Source organism: Oncorhynchus kisutch, linkage group LG3 (assembly GCF_002021735.2).
Source record: "Oncorhynchus kisutch isolate 150728-3 linkage group LG3, Okis_V2, whole genome shotgun sequence".
NCBI classification, from domain to species: domain Eukaryota; kingdom Metazoa; phylum Chordata; class Actinopteri; order Salmoniformes; family Salmonidae; genus Oncorhynchus; species Oncorhynchus kisutch.
In genome coordinates, this window is record NC_034176.2 from 69232724 (window position 1) to 69249293 (window position 16570).

Below are 16570 nucleotides of genomic sequence, written 5' to 3' on the forward strand. Positions count from 1 at the left end.
TTATCTCTCTTATAAGCTGTTTTCCTCTTCTCTCTCCTTCCCCAATGTTTGCTCTGCCACACCTCCCCAATGTACACGTGCTCCAATGGGACAGGAGCCTACCCTACACACACATTAGCCAGCTAGCCATCACACTAATGAACTGTATAGCCAGAGAGGCATGTACTTATTAACCAGGCAAGAGAAGGAACTAGGTGATAAAACAAATACAGGCCAGCTAAGTTGTTAAGCTACGATGCCAAAGCAAATAAGGTACAGAGTATTTATCCTAACATACACAACACTGGGACTAGTGGTTTGTTTGTGGATGTGACTTGACACATGCATAAGCCATGGTAGTCACTGCAGAACACAGGCTAGAGGATACATAGGCTTCTAATGAAAGTGGATATGGCTCCCTCCCACTATCTTTCTCGTTCTCCCCCTCTCCACTGACAGTGGTAATTGACTTTCTCTCTCCTCTTGTCTCTTGTTTGTGTGGCCGTGCGAAGGGCTGACAAATGACCCACCAAGCAGCCTGATGGCCCTATATTACCCACTCCTCTATTTGCTTAATCCAAAAACAAGATTCTGGGTCCGTTTCACCTCTCTCTCCTCTCTGTCTCTCTCTCTCTGTGTCTCTCTCTGTGTCTCACTCTCTCTCTGTGTCTCTCTCTCTCTGTCTCTCTCTCTCTCTCTCTCTCCTCTCTGACTCTCTCTCTTTCACCAGGGAGATTGATGGAGTGCTTCACCTCAATAGCTTGCCTCCGTCTGGGAGAGGGGAGAAAGGGAGAAAAGAGGAAAGAGTAGAAAAAGAGGAGAAAACGAGAGGTGAAGCAAAAAGAGGAAAGAAAATGGGAAAGGTGATAGAAGGAGGAGGGAGAGGAAAGAGAGGAGGAGGGAGAGGAAAGAGAGGAGGAAGGGGATTGAGACAGAAGACATGAAAGTAGGAATGAGCAGTGAGAAGAGAGAAAAAAATAAAGTAAGAGGGGGAGGGGTGAGCCTGATTAAATGGAGGGTCTGTGTATGTATTGGAGTGGAGGAGAGAAAGAAATAAAGAAAGAGGTAAGGGGTGCCCAATAGGGGGTAAATCTGAATTAGGACAGCACTCTATCCCCCCTCCCTCCATTCTCCCAAATATCCCTCATGTTAATATACCCCCAGCGTGGCACTCTGGATAATATAACTTTGACCTGTGAATTGTGAATATGCTAACAGCTTATTGTTTGAACACTGAACAATCCATTATTTTGCAGATCTGTTTACATACAGTCCGGTTGTTTAGATTAGTCTGAGTGTGTGTACGAGTGTCTGTGTGTGTGTGGGGGGGGGTGTAAGCGTTTGTGTATAAGGGCATGTGTGTATGCGTGTGTGTCTGTGTGAGCATCTACAGAAACCTGTGAATAACACTGAGGCTTCTGGGAAATGTCATGGTCAGGGTCATACTCTGATGAAACGGCATGTGTGCAGTCTGCTAGTTTATCTCATTGAAAAACACACTAACCGTGTTCTTCAAACAGGCGAGGGGGGATCACAACTGTCTCTGTCACGTATACCCTCTTTAACTCCTCAGAAAAATGCTTTTGCTTCATATGGGCGAAAACAGAAAGCTTCAAACTCGGGAGGACATCAACAGTAGCTCAACGTGATGTCTCCTGCCGTGTGTGTGACTGACATCTTCATCCTTTAATATGCTTCTGCCTAATAGATCTGCATTAACTTATCTCCACAGAGCCAGGTAGCAGCACCGCTCCCATCCTCCTTTTGATGTTGTGTTTGTGGTGCGCGTTGACCGCAAGGACGGGAGCTAATACACACATCAAACACCTTTTACTACTACTGCTTCCCCACCAAGCAGGCAGACAGACACACACACACACACACACACACACACACACACACACACACACACACACACACACACACACACACACACACACACACACACACACACACTCACACTCACACTCACACACACACACACACACACACACACACACACACACACACACACACACACACACACACACACTGAACTGGTTTCTATCTCTACTATACTTTCCTAATGGGGCCAACTCTTCCTTAGCTGTCCCTGGTCACAGTCTATGTCCATCCCTCTCCATCCCTGATGTCTTCCCATTGATTAATCCACTGATAAATATTGCTTTGGGTTTGGTAATGCTTTACACTGGAGAGCCACTGTACATGATTCACTTGCATTGATTGGTCTGTGTATAATTTTATGAAACATACAATATAAGCCAATGTAAACACAAATAGTTGCTTCATTATGATGTCTCTGCCATACCATCAACACCCCTGTCATCAGACCTGTCATCACCGAAGCCCATGAATCCTCATGAATCCCTATTTTAAAGCCATGATTCATCAGTCAGTGAGCACTGCTATTGTTAGATGATGACAGCAGAGCAGAACAGAGTCAGGTTGTGTGGAGGTCCCCTCCATAGAGGGGCTGAAGCACTTGGAGCCCAGCCCAGGGAGAGTGCAGCTGCACTGGGGAAGGATAAAGGAATCGCTGGGGTGGAAGAGCAACAGGTATTTAACGGCTAGCCTGAACATCTGGTTGAGCTTAGAGCTATTGTTCATTAACACAGAGTCAACCCCAGATAGGATGTGATGTCACAGGGCTGTGGGGAAGTGGCACTAGCTGGGGTGGAGGGGTCAGTGAACTCTTTGGCTGAAGGGTAGGAGAGGAGTTGTGGAGGTGACCTGAGAGAAGAGCAGATTTTGTCTGGTCAGGTCTAGCTGAGAGAATGTTGGTTTTGTCTGAAATGCTGCCCTACATTTCTAAATGTGGGAACCATTTTAACTTCAACATTGTCACATTGTTTGCTTGTTGTCTCATTTTCTCTCTCCTCTCTGTCACTCTACATCTCTGCTGTTCTCTCTCCTCTCTGTCGATCTACATTTCTCACTTCCTCTGCACTCCTCTCCTCCTGTATTCCTCTCGTCCCCTGTTCCTCGTGCTGCTAGGCCCTGGCAGTGCAGTTGACTCATTGAGATGTGTAAATCCCTTTGACATGGGATGAATAGACAGTTCCTGGCAGGGCGCCCCACGCCACTTTGTGCACTGCCACTTAATTGGAGCGCCCCAGTTTGCCCTCCCTCCCTCCCTCCCCTCACCCCCTACACCCTCCACACCCCCTGCTCTCTCACTCTGGCCAGGTTCTTTCTGACATCAAAGGGGCGTTATGCATCCCTTCAAAGTGCTTAAAACCCATTCAGCTCGGTGGTTTTGCTTAGGAGGTCCTTTTTAAAAGGAACGGTATTTCTATCACATTATATTTTCTGTAATTAAGGAAACTTAGAGTATGTACCCTGAAAACATAGGATAGAGTGCTTCCATTGGCTTAGAGAGAGTGTCTCTTCCTTCCTATGGTAGGTATTATGATCACAATGCATATTTTCATCTACATGTCAACATGTACTACTTACAGCTGAGGGTTCTATACATACAGAATATACATACATACACCACTGTATTCCACTTGTCTCCATTTGAGAGTGTTTATGTGTGTGGGGGTGTGTGTGTGGGTGTGTGTATGTGTTTGTTTGTTTTTAACCGTCACGATGAGCGTCCATCCGTAACGTTTATAAACAGATCGACTGGCGCTCTCCTCACGAGTCTCTGGGATGGGCGAGAGGAGGAGCAGAGAGGATTGTGGGAGCAGGCGAGGGGCTGTTTAGGTATCAGGTTTGTCCTGGAAGCACATCGATAGGTAGAGGATGCAAGAGGATGAAGATGCTTTCAGGTTATCTTGCGTGCGTTGCGTTCCATGCACAGTATCCTCTCTTGCACCAACAGCTGTAGTTGGTCTGGTTGTTGTTATGTCTTCAGTAGACCGTTTGAGATAGGTCAAAAGTTAATATGGTTTCTGCAACCTTGAAATCATACTGTGATGTTCCGTTCTCCTTGTTGGTCGTACAGAGGAGCACCTGGGTAAACCATGCCAGGTGATGTGGGAGAGAGAGATAGAGACACCTGCCTTAGCTGAGGTCATGTGTTGCCCTATGAGAGGTCCATGAGAGAGACCACAGTACAGAGCCCAGGGGGGCCATTGATACAAGCTATTCAAAAGGGATGAGGAAACAACAAAGAAACAAACCAAATACCAGATCAGCTGCCCACGGATCTCAGGTAGACACATGACATAGATGCATCGGGGCCCCTGCTGAGGATACTATAGTATGTTTACTCTCTAATACTTTATTCTGGGTTCTACCTTCATAATATACTCAACACTATATGACTTAGTCACAGTCCCATTGTCTTTATAGACAGAAATGTTTCCCTAATATGTCTGCAGGTATTCAAATAATACAATGAGCTATTACTTGCATTTCTATGCATTTAGTCAAATATACAGGTCAACAAAATGCCCTACTTGGTATACAGTAAGTTAATACTGCCTGGTAAAGATAGGAATCTAGGATTAAAAAGGTGTAATCGTTGTACTATTCACAATTATGAGTTTTGTGATCTACAAGCATACTGAGGAACACAGTAAAGTCAGATCCATGCTATAGTACATCACTCATGTCCATTGGAGAGGAAGACTGGTTCATTATGCAAATAGTATACACTATAGTAGTCTTACAGTCCAACTAAAATGATACAGGAAGTAAGTTCTCTAAAACGAGGAACATATTGTCAATGGTAGTTACAATGACCTCTGATAGGGAAGATAGAGTAAGGGATTTCAGAGGGAGGAGGTGGGTTGCTTGGGTATTGTATCCTAAATCAGGAACGCAGGACTTGGACGAGTCTTCTTAGTGGAGGATCCCACTTGGGGGAAAAAGGTTTTAGATGAACTACTTACAGTAACATGCATCAAAGTTTTGTCTCCCCCCCCCCCTACAAAGGAAATGGTTTCTCCCGTAATATTCTTCTGATGTTGTCAATCATCTTGATTCATCATTTGAGTCAGTGTTTTGTTTGTTTTTGTTTTCTTACAAAAAAGCTGTAGGTAAAATCGTGGAGATGGAAGTGGGAGTAGGAAGAGACTCTGAAGCATTCCTCTACACTGTTTTTAGGGGTGTTTTCTTCTTCTCCAGGGAAGTCATCTTTAAATGTTGTTGTGCTTTGTGGGGTTCCTCATGCCATTGGTCAGTCACTCTTAAGTCATCAGCGTTCAGTCGCCAGGTTATCTGCAGACATGGAGAGAGAACAATAGAGAGAGAACAATAGAGAGAGAGAGAGAGAGAGAGAGAGAGATGGAGAAGGAAAGCGAGAGTGAGAGAGAGAGGGAGAAGGAAAGAGAGAGAGAGAAACAGTAGAGATCATTAAATGTGTATGAGTCAGACCACCCATCTGTGTGTCTCTTTTTTGCTCCCCCCCCCCCCCCCCCCCCACACACACACACTCACAGACACACACCATGACTGTTAGTGAAAGAGCGAGAGGCCCGCAACGAAGGGACCCCACCATAACCTCCACAGACACTGGGCCCACCGTGTCACAGCCATGACACAGGCTGACTCACTGTTATTCGGGACGGTGTTGCCCTCCCTGGTGCCTGTGTAAAAACAAAGGGCCGGTGACCACCCTGTGAGTGTGTACGGTCTGACTGCATCGACGCTGAGATTCTGAGCGACAGCGGTGGCTGCATGGGGAGTGACTCCTTCATCAGCTTCAATTAAGGCCAGAGAGACAGAGATGGCTACAGAGGCCTCTCACTAACAGCATGGATGAGTCTAACCTCTGGATTCAACACAACCCCTCAGTCAAAGATCACTCTCTGGGTTTGAGTCTTCAGAATAATATTCATTAAGTTTATAGTTCTATGATATGTTCATCTCTAGAATGCATCCTACAGTATCTATTTGGTCAGTTCTGAGCCATTATTACAATTTAAAAAAACACTAGAGTATACCAAACATTTAGAAAACCTAGCAATTCGTCGAGGCATAGACTCTACAAGGTGTTGAAAGCTTTCCACAGGGATCCTGGCCCATGTTGACTCCAATGCTTCCCACAGTTGTGGACCATTCTTGATTTACTCGGGAAACTGTTGAGAGTGAAAATTCTAGCAGCGTTGTAGTTCTTGACAGAAACCGATGTGCCTGGCACCCACTACCATACCACCTTTAAATGCACTTAAATCATGCCCATTTAACCCTCAGAATGGCACACAATCTATGTCTCAATTGTTTCAAGGCTTAAAAATCATTCTTTAACCTGTCTCCTCACCTTCATCTACACTGATTGAAGTGGATTTAACAAGTGACATTAATAAGGGATCATAGCTTTCACCTGGATTCACCTGGTCAGTCTGAGTCATGTTCTAAATGTTTCTACTCTCAGTGTATAACAACATGACCAACAACAAAGGGATTACACACAGGCCCACAGTGAAGGAGCACTACACATCAATAACGGACACATCAGTTCCTTTATCTAGCCTGTGTTTACTCTCTAAAGCCAGGCAGTCATGCCACTGTGAGAGAGTGTTTTGGGTTGATATTTTGCTGAAAAACGCTTGAAAGGTTTCCTACCCCCCAGGTAGAGTAGAGGGATGATTCATACGGGCTGTGTGTGGGTGTGTGGGTGGGCCATTAGACAGAGAACAACAGCTACCTGGCGCTGGAGCTCCATGTACTGACCCTAATGTAAGGACAGGAGAACAGTACACTGAGGGTAATTATTAGAAGTCACACACACACACACACACACACACACACACACACACACACACACACACACACACACACACACACACACACACACACACACACACACACACACACACACACACACACACACACACACACACACACACAAACACAGCTATTCGAAACAACTCTAAAATCCTAGGATCATAAAATCCCTACTCTCATTATAATAACCTATAATGATGTGGGTCCTGTATACCATGTGTGATATTTAAGCAATAAAGCCTGAGGGGGTGTGGTATATGGCCTGTTCTTACACTCGACGCAATGCGGAGTGCCTGGACACAGCCCTTAGCTGTGGTATATTGACCATACAGTATATCACAAACCCACGAGGTGCCTTATTGCTTTTATAAACTGTTTACCAACAGAATTAGAGCAGTAAAAATACATTTTTGTCATACCAGTGTTATATGGTCTGATATGCCACGGCTGTCAGCCAATAAGCATTCAGGGCTCAAACCACCCAGTTTATAATTTAGCTTTAATCTCATGTGGTAATAATTATCACTGCCTGCCTCCCATTTACTTTCATCATCATGTCTTTACATTTTCCAAAATGGTCAGGCATAATTTCCTACATGAAAACAAGAGAGAGTAAGGTCTCAATGTGTACTACCATATCAGTATGTCCCGGGTGAGTCACTGGTTCACAAACAAAGCCTCTCTTTCTCCGGCTGAGGCCCAACATACGCAGGTGGTTCAGGGCAGCACACACACGTGCCCTTCCCTGTGAGGATACAGTGTGTACTGCTTACATACCAGATTCCAAAAAAACAACTACTGCTTTGTCCCAGTACAGAAAGGTGATTCCTCACAAAACTAGAATGAACAGGACCCATAGAAAGGTCCTTTGGAGGAAGTATTGTGGACATACAGTATATTACATTTGTTTCCTAAAGCATAATTGATCAATAATGAATTGAAGTTGGAACACTTGTGGCATTCTGGGCTGACCCAGGCCTCCTATATAAACTATTTTTCTGTTCTAGTTTTGTGCGGAATCACCCAGTAAAGTCCCCATCCAGTAACCTCACTGTGCTGTATCCATACAACTAGAGATCAGTCACTGCCCCAGGGCTACACGTATCCACTCTGAGAGAACCAACACAGTCCTGAATACACCCCTGGCTAAGAGGTAAGCTGCGTTTGGGAGCAACACAATTCTCTAGCAGTGTGAACAATACAGCTACCCAGTGATGGGAACGGTGGGCCACTCAGCAGCACCAAAGCCAGGTGTTAGCACTTGAGGTCGCTTGCCTCATCAATAATTGACAGAGGCAAACCAATCAGAACAATTTGCTCCCCACAACGAAGTGCTAGAGCAGGCTCACACCGGCGAATCATCAATGAGGCAATTAGCAGAAACGGTTAGACGGTTAGCCTCTCGCTAGCACCACTCCTCTGACGCTATGCTAAGCTGCACCAGGTCCTGTCATAGATACTGTTGACAGAGTGTTCCTGGTCAACACTCAGATAAGGAGATAGGGAAAGCTGCAGAATGTAATGATGTGCTGCTGAAGCCCCTTGGTAGAATGTGAGCTGCGTTACAGAATTAAATGTTGTCAATGTGTTGCACAGGCCTCTTTAGGAGCACAATGCAAATCCGTCACCATGGGGGAATGACCAGTATTGGCCGTTGCCGTGGAGAGGGCCAGCTGGAGCTGTTTCTGTGGCTATTCCGGTGTGGGAGAGTCTTTATGGACAAGGATAACATCGACCCGGGTGACATCGCTCAAACATTGGGGAAAACAACATCAAAGATGGTGTTTCTCTTTGAAGTCCAGGGTCCAGGATTGTTGTTTGACGGAGAAATCAAAGTCCTGAGGGAGCTGCTTGAGAAGCCTGATCGAGCGGCCATATTGGAACCATATCATAGCTAATCGATGCAGCTCTCTCTGCTCTTTCAGCTTTGGGTCCAGTTGAGGCTCAATTAAAACAGTAACCTTGATCTGAGAAACAAACCATGCAAACCTTGCACAGCGCATAGATTATTCCCAAACACAGACATATTCACGCACACATCACACACACACGCACATATACTCACATATGCGTAATACCAAAAATAAATACTATATACTATACTATTTGATGTCGATTTTGTTTAGTTCAAATGAAACGCTGAGGAGATGAATAGTAAGTTGTTTACCCATACTCACTCATGGCTTTTCCCCTTTGAAAAAGACAAGCTTTCCCCTGAATATCTCAGCTTTCTAATCACCTTAATGCAGTCTCAGTTTCAATATATCTCACTGATGGAAGGATTAGGAAAGAAAATGAGAAAGGCAGAGAAAGAGAAAGAAGAGAGAGAGGAGAGAAACAATTGCTATCAAATACATTTGTTTCCTTGCGTTCAAATTTATTTCATACCTAAAATGTGTTATATTTTGTATTTTAGTAATTGTTTTCTTATTCAATGTATCATTTTATTGAAATTTGACAGAGACAAAAACTCAATTCTTTTACACAGCTGAACTGACTTCCTCAGTACATCATTTTAAAACATATTTCTAATGTAATGTCTTCAACCTACCTATGCAGCATATTCACTATTAATCATCATAACTATTCCATAGTAACAACTTTGGAGCAGTTTTATCTCCTTACTTGATTTACATAGCTCTTAAAGGGGCAGTGCAATTATATTACAATTGATTGGTTGGCCTGTCCACTGGCGTGGCTGATATTGACACTTGTAGACAGTTACTGTCTGTTTAATGATCACTATTCACTTTTATAGCCCTCTCTGGACCACGTCACTAATAAATATTTGCAAAGAGGAAATTTGCCGTATGTCTTGAGAGAGCCATAAAGGTGGCACCTATGTGTTTTGAGATTAGCATGTAATTAAAATAGTAAATCAATATTTATTAAGCTCTATTGCAAAACAAATGAGAATTGTAGCAGGGTCGCCAATGCATGCCGGGGCCAAGAGAGCAATGATTCCTTTTACTGTTCATCTCTTCTCTCTCTCTCTCTCTCTCTCTCTCTCTCTCTCTCTCTCTCTCTCTCTCTCTCTCTCTCTCTCTCTCTCTCTCTCTCTCTCTCTCTCTCTCTCTCTCTCTTATACTAGCAGCTTCATATAAAACATTGCAGCATAAAATGCACCCAGTATGACCTCATTTTATTTATAATGAGAATATAAAATGCATACATCACCTTTCTCTCAATCAATTGTTGAAACAAATGTAATAATACGTGTGTGTGTGTGTGTGTGCGCAATCGTGTGTGCAGGTGTGTGCATAGCTATACTGTATTTGTGTGTATGCTATAGTCTGTGCGTTTGTGCTTGCGTCTGGACGAGTGGAGGGAGCACTTGAAGGTGAGCTCTCTCTCTCACTCGTCCTTCAGCGCTTGTTGTTCTTCTGTAAACGGAGGAGCTGAGAATAACTCTGCTCACATTACACTTCACTGTGCATAAAACCATCTCAGCAGTGCTGGCTGCTCACTGTCACACAGTCTGTCTGTCTGTCTGGAGCACAGCAGGCCAGACTACAGTAGAGAGAACCCAGTGTGAGGTCAGACAATCCTCCCCTACTGTACCCAAAACCTATCTCAGCTACGTCAGCCCTCCACGGCCCCACTTCCAGCCCTAGTCACGTAAACCCAGGACTAATGGGCCTAAAATTACACTGTGACACCTCCACCTCCTTTTTCAGACACAAACACAGGTGCACAGAGGCGGACACACACAGGAACACACAGAGGCGCTCTCACACATACTGGTGTGCACACACATACTAACACCTACCCACTCACGCACAAACACACACATATACACGCGCGCACACTTCACCTCAATGAGACCCTCTTCCCCTTTTCAACCACAGGTATAAAAAGGTGAGTGCAGACTATCTATCTCACCACACCTTCTACATCTATAGCAAGTTAAGGGACTGGAGAAAGCAAACAGTTGTAAATAAAGACAACCCCTTTCACCTCTGTAGGCTAAGATGCACAGATTATAGTAGGAATGGCTGCTACAGTGTCTAGAGCTATATATCTACTGTACATATGCTATGCAAAAGAGAAAGAGAAGCCAATAAAAACTCAATGGAGCACTGCTTTTATTGTTTAAAAATTGCTCTACATTTTAACGGCTGAAGAAAACATTGGTCAGATTCAATTATGCATTAAAAAAAATAAGTTATGAGCTGGCGGCTAAATTATTGATGCTGGCATGGATAGTGGCTCGGCGTTGCCAATGTGTCACCGCATTTCTGCTGACGTTTCTTCCTGTATTGATAATTTTCCATCTAAAAAGGTCCATAAAGTCTTGATCTGTGAAAGATGGCAAGTGGCCGGGATATCCTGTAATAAGCAGATTGGAGAAATGATACATAATTATTGGAGGGAGTGAAAATGGGTTTGATATCATATCTAACATAAAACACTGGATGTATGAACTGGACTTTTTTGTCACAGTCTGAGGATTTAAACTAAATCAATTGAAACCACTTAAATGTTTCTTCGACCGGATGTGTTATTCATTTGTCTGCATCATGTCCAGTGTGCCACATTTACCAGAAATATTGAGGTACAGTTAGGGCTGTGGCGGTCACACAATTCCGTCAGCCGGTGATTGTCATGCAACTAACTGTCGCTTTCACGGTAATACAGTCTACACCTTCAGAATAAATCCATTATTTACTTTAGACAGGTCTAAAGAAGTGAGATATGAAGAAAATGTCGTCTAAAATGTCGTCCTTACATTAGGCCCTGATGTGGCTATGCCAAATAGCTGTGGGCTACACTAGTTCATTTAGCAACAAGATTTGATTAGAATTCCATAGCATTATTTTATAGAATGAAGAATACAACTGAACAAAGCTGAATGAAATCTAAATATTTTCTCCAAACTATTTGAGGGAGTGCCCACACGGCTATTCTGTGTTGAGCGCTTAACAAAGAAAGTACTCCTATAGTCTTAATTTAGAGTTATTAATGTAACTTTAGTTGTTCTACAAATTTTGGGCTATATGTTTTGATGTTCAATACATTGGAAGGCTGCATTATGAGTCTCTAATGATGTTTTTTTTTTTTTAAGTTGCTTGAAAGGCATGAGCTCTACTTAGTTTTTTTTGCGCAGGCTGAAAACACTCTAATAGTCTCTCATTCACAATTTGACAAGCACTTGATAATCCTCGAATTTCACGGCGGCATCCTCTTTGTGGCCGTATTGCACCCTAAAGAAATCCATGCTGTTTGCGGCCGGGAGTACTGCCTTGTGCCCTTCTCCCTGAGTGTGCTGCGCAATAGAACCGCCTCATATGGCTCTCCGTCACGTGATCGGGTCTTTCTCACAGGCTATAAGTGAAGACAGACACATCGGGGACGCAGCTGCGAGCGTCCTTATCAAATTCCAAGGTGCATATTGAAGATATTGGAAGAACGGTCCACATTTATTTTTCGTCAGCCAACAAGATGCCAACAACAAGATGAGTAGTCCTAACAAACAGCAAAAGCACTAGCCTATGTCAATCTACTATCCCCAATAGTACAAAAGTCGTCCTATTCTATTCTGTGCGAGAAATAAATATTCCAACCGTAGTCTGGGACAGTTGTGGGATGCAATAGATCTCAAATTAATACAACCACTGGCAGAAAAAAATAAGCAATGTGCTTAATATTAGGAAAGTTGAGAAATAAATATCGTAGGTCTAGCCTATAGAAAGCTGATCCTCCTATTTTTAGTAGAGGCCGTCACTCTGTTTTCTCCCGCAAATGCATATCCTATTGAAATGTTGTGCAACATGAACACATGGGCTCTCATAAAGTGTTTGATTAGATTTTCAAATACATTTGCATTGATGTCAGAGTGATTAGAGGGACAATATAGTGTTGAGTACTAGGCAGTTAGCAAGTTTGGTAGGCTACTAATGATCATTAGCAGCATCAGAGTTTGGAGAAGCCTAATTACCATGACTAAACAGTCATGTGGAATTTGACTGCAATTCATGACTTGTGAGCGCGGTAATACGGTCACTGTAACAGCCCTAGGCACAGTCATGTAAGCCATTTTTACTTCTCACCACCTTGTATCACTATCAACTCACCAGATACCACATGGAGGTGGTATCATGTTATATCATGTCCACACCATTGTTACGTATGTGTGTAGGTGTTTGTGTGTTTAAAAAATGTGTATCTAAGTGGGTTGTTGACTGTCTTTGTCTTGGGACTGTCCCTCTCATATGCACACGGATGTCACACTTCCTGCGATGCAAATGCCTGTGGTTTAACTGCAGATAGCCACCAAGTACAGAGCATCTGTTTCTCTGTCTTCTTTCTCTCTCTTTCTTTCGGTCTCTACAAACACACACACACACACTCACACACACACACACACACACACACACACACACACACACACACACACACACACACACACACACACATGCACGCACACACACACACACACATACACGCACGCACGCACACACACACACACATACACACACACACGCACGCACGCACACACACACACACATACACGCACGCACACACACACACACACACATACACACACATACACACACATACACACACACACACACACACACACATAATTCTGGTGTTTTAGCACAACTACATACGTCTTTAAGTATTCATATTTGTTTTTACTTGAATACAGAAACGTAATGTATTCTACACAAAAACTGTTAATGAGTGTACAATAAAATGATTTCTCCTGATTTCTCCTGTTGTGGCATTGTTCCTATCCCTGATGAAAAGGGCTGGTGGGATGTGATGTCCGGAGGCAGAAAAACACAATTGAAAGATGAGAAAACGAAAGAGAAATCGACGAGTGCGGCCGGCGTACAGCTGCGATGAGAACACTGTGCTCTTTTCCACCCTACAAGGTTAACGGAACAGAGCATTCGACTTGTGGAAAATTCCAGATGACCTTCTGCTTATCTGAGTCTTATTTTGCCGTAACGCTCCCTTGCCTCTGTTCAGTGGCTGTGTTCACAGTGCTGGGTGTAGGTGTTGGGGAGTGAGTGACCCAGAGGCCTATGCAGGAACACCTACAACCCGCCAGAGATAAGAGTTGCCTCAGCTGAATATCACAGCTCATTACAACCATGGAAACTGCACACAGCCAAAGCCAAAATGGCAGGGGTTTGACACACAGCTCTGTTCATCTGAAAGGTTATGATACTTCTCAACTTTCCATTTTAAAATATCAAGCTCAGAAGGGAAAGGTACAATTAAGTCAAATTGAGATTATTAGGAGAAAGAATAAAAGCTAGTGCTGAAAGCCTTTCTGGAGACATAAAAAAAACAGATACACGTCCCAATCAGGTTTCCCTCTGCCCCTGCTATGGTAGACTGTAGAGGACTGTCCCTCCACTGATCTGGAGTCAGCGAGCAGTGAGTGAACCAGGCCCCGAGTCGCTGTCCTGTGTGACTCATGTGTTTGCAATATGTGAGGTAGAAGAGAGCGAGGTGGGCCTGTGTGTGGCTGGAGAAGAAAGCACAACCACACACACATGCATTTACATCTACATACAATTAGCTCCTGTAACACATTATGCAGGTCTGACAGTTTATAAAATCTATCTGCACTGCAATAATGACCTTAACGTTAATGTTTCAAGCAATAATCTTGCATGCGTTTGATTACAGTATCTTATATTACTACAATGATAAACCCACAAAAAAAACTCTGCACGGCCTTTGCAGAGCAGCCGGTATTTGGTGTGTGGAAATTTCCAGCTAATATGTTTGGTGAGGGGGGGGGGGGAACTACATGAGACTTATCTTCCCTAATTCAGGGATATTTTGAAAGTAGAACACTCTGGAGAAGTGTGGTTCTGTCGGCCAGTCTAAATGTACTGTTAGCGAGACCACAGAGAGCAGAGACACACATTACCCAATCAGATCCTGTATTTTTAGAACACAGTAACAATGAGCTCCGTACCATAGATCATAGAGTGTAGCACGCCCACTTGGTGTTTCACAATCTGCAGTTGTTCACCAGTGTCTGTTCGGAAACATACACACCAATGTAGACACACACATGCATAAACACACAGATTCACAAGAACGCACACAGCATGCACACGCATGCATGCACACACACACACACACACACACATTTTAATTGCAGGAATTCTGCTAAATTCGGAAAAGATTACTATCAGAATGAATGCAAGGAATGCTACCTTATGTGCATATTTCATGCATTTTGTTTCAACTGCTGTGGTTGGTACATCAGATGAACAGTATGAGTTGCAAAAGTGCATAAAATGAACTAATGGCTGAATCATGTTTTCTTATTCATAGGTTTAAGGCCAGGCACCACACCCGAATAGGGTCAACTTTAACCAGACACAAATATTACTTTTTGTATGTAAAATATGATATGTTGTATTAAAATATGCAAATTAGGCAACATCTAATTAAATATGTGCATATTTGCACCTCACGGAAATACCTTTTTTCTGGACACTGGATGAAGCCAGACTAAGTATTTTGGTTTTGTTAAGACACTGCAGGACCGGACTGTTTGTGGATCATTCATTTTTCAGAAGATAATGTAAATATAGAATAAAACATTTACAACGTATCAAAATGACCTACGTTACAGTATAAGTCTGGGGAATACGCCTAAGTATAACCATACAACATTTGGTGAATGTAGATGCTTCTGAGGCTGAGAAAGATTTGTTGGCGTTTGGGAAGAGTCTGACTTTTGGAAAATGGCTTTAGACACTGAACGCAAATGATTTACCTGTATTTAGTCCCAATCACCATCTCTTGAAAGTAATTTACACACAGTCCAGTTTGTAACATTCTCTGTGAAATGTGCTTTTAAATGATTTGTGATTGAATGAAGTGAGCTTTGAGATGATGGATGTCCATTTAAAAGTGGTTACAATTCATGACATTTTGATGACGGTAGTATAATAAACCAATCATACTACTTTTTGAAAATACTAATCAATATTAACCAAAATACCAAAACATCTCAAAATTGACAAGCAGATGGCCTTTAGTGCACTTCATATCTGAAAGATTTCACCTGGTGAAAGATCTAACAAAAAGAAAACATGAAATTCAATCAAACAGGACCATCATCAGGCTGTAGACTAGAGAATGAGGAGTTTATGGGAGAAGATATCTGTGAAATGACATCTTCATTTCCATTCTTACAATACTATTGTTGATGTCCTGATACTACAGTATGGTTGCGACCCGGCACCTGAATTGAACCGGGAGGAAATATTTATTGTTTCAATTTGGGAACTAAAATATGTCAAGTAGCCGTCCAACTCTAAAACTCCGCAACACATGAACCGTGGAACCTTCTCAAAAGGCACTTTGTTCAAATGAAATTGTGCGTGTCATAATAAAGCTGTTGAAATATATCATTTGGAAATTGCTCATTGGTTGTTAGCATGGCCAGTACACAGAATGAGTATCGTTGTGAAATAAGTCAATTATATTGGCTTATTGCTCATTGGCCCTCTTGAAAATCTAAACCAGTCTCACAGTCAATGACCCATATGCAAACAATTACCCCATTCCACACAGCGCCTCATTTCCCCATACAGGCTAGTCAAATCTGGGCCAGTGATTTCTCTTTTACTGAGGATTCTCCAAGCATGTTGTGGTCAGAGTGGGAAAAGAAACCTTGCTCTTAAAAAGTAGCACATGAATTCTGAGTGACTGTTATGCAAACTGATAATAATACATTCTCTGATATCAGGATATGTGCTGTTTTCTGATGAAATTCCTGCTGATATATTTTTTCTTCATTTAATTTGTGAAAAAACAATACACTAATAAAAAAATGTATACAACAATTTACCATTTAACATCCCTAAGTTATTATACTATTCCCTTGCCTCTCCTCTGAGAATTAAGTAAAAGTCAAATATTACATGAA

The 16570-nt window shown here is 42.8% G+C and overlaps 1 protein-coding gene across 1 annotated transcript in view; it reads right to left on the reverse strand.

Annotated features, from left to right (window-relative positions):
* Positions 1-4255: 4255 nt before the first annotated feature.
* LOC116359618 (transcription factor Maf) overlaps positions 4256-16570 on the reverse strand; it is a 151120-nt gene continuing 138805 nt past the window's right edge. Inside the window, exon 3 of the mRNA XM_031812609.1 lies at positions 4256-5148. The gene's annotated coding sequence lies outside the window, so the exon portion shown is untranslated. The remainder of the gene's footprint in view (positions 5149-16570) is intronic.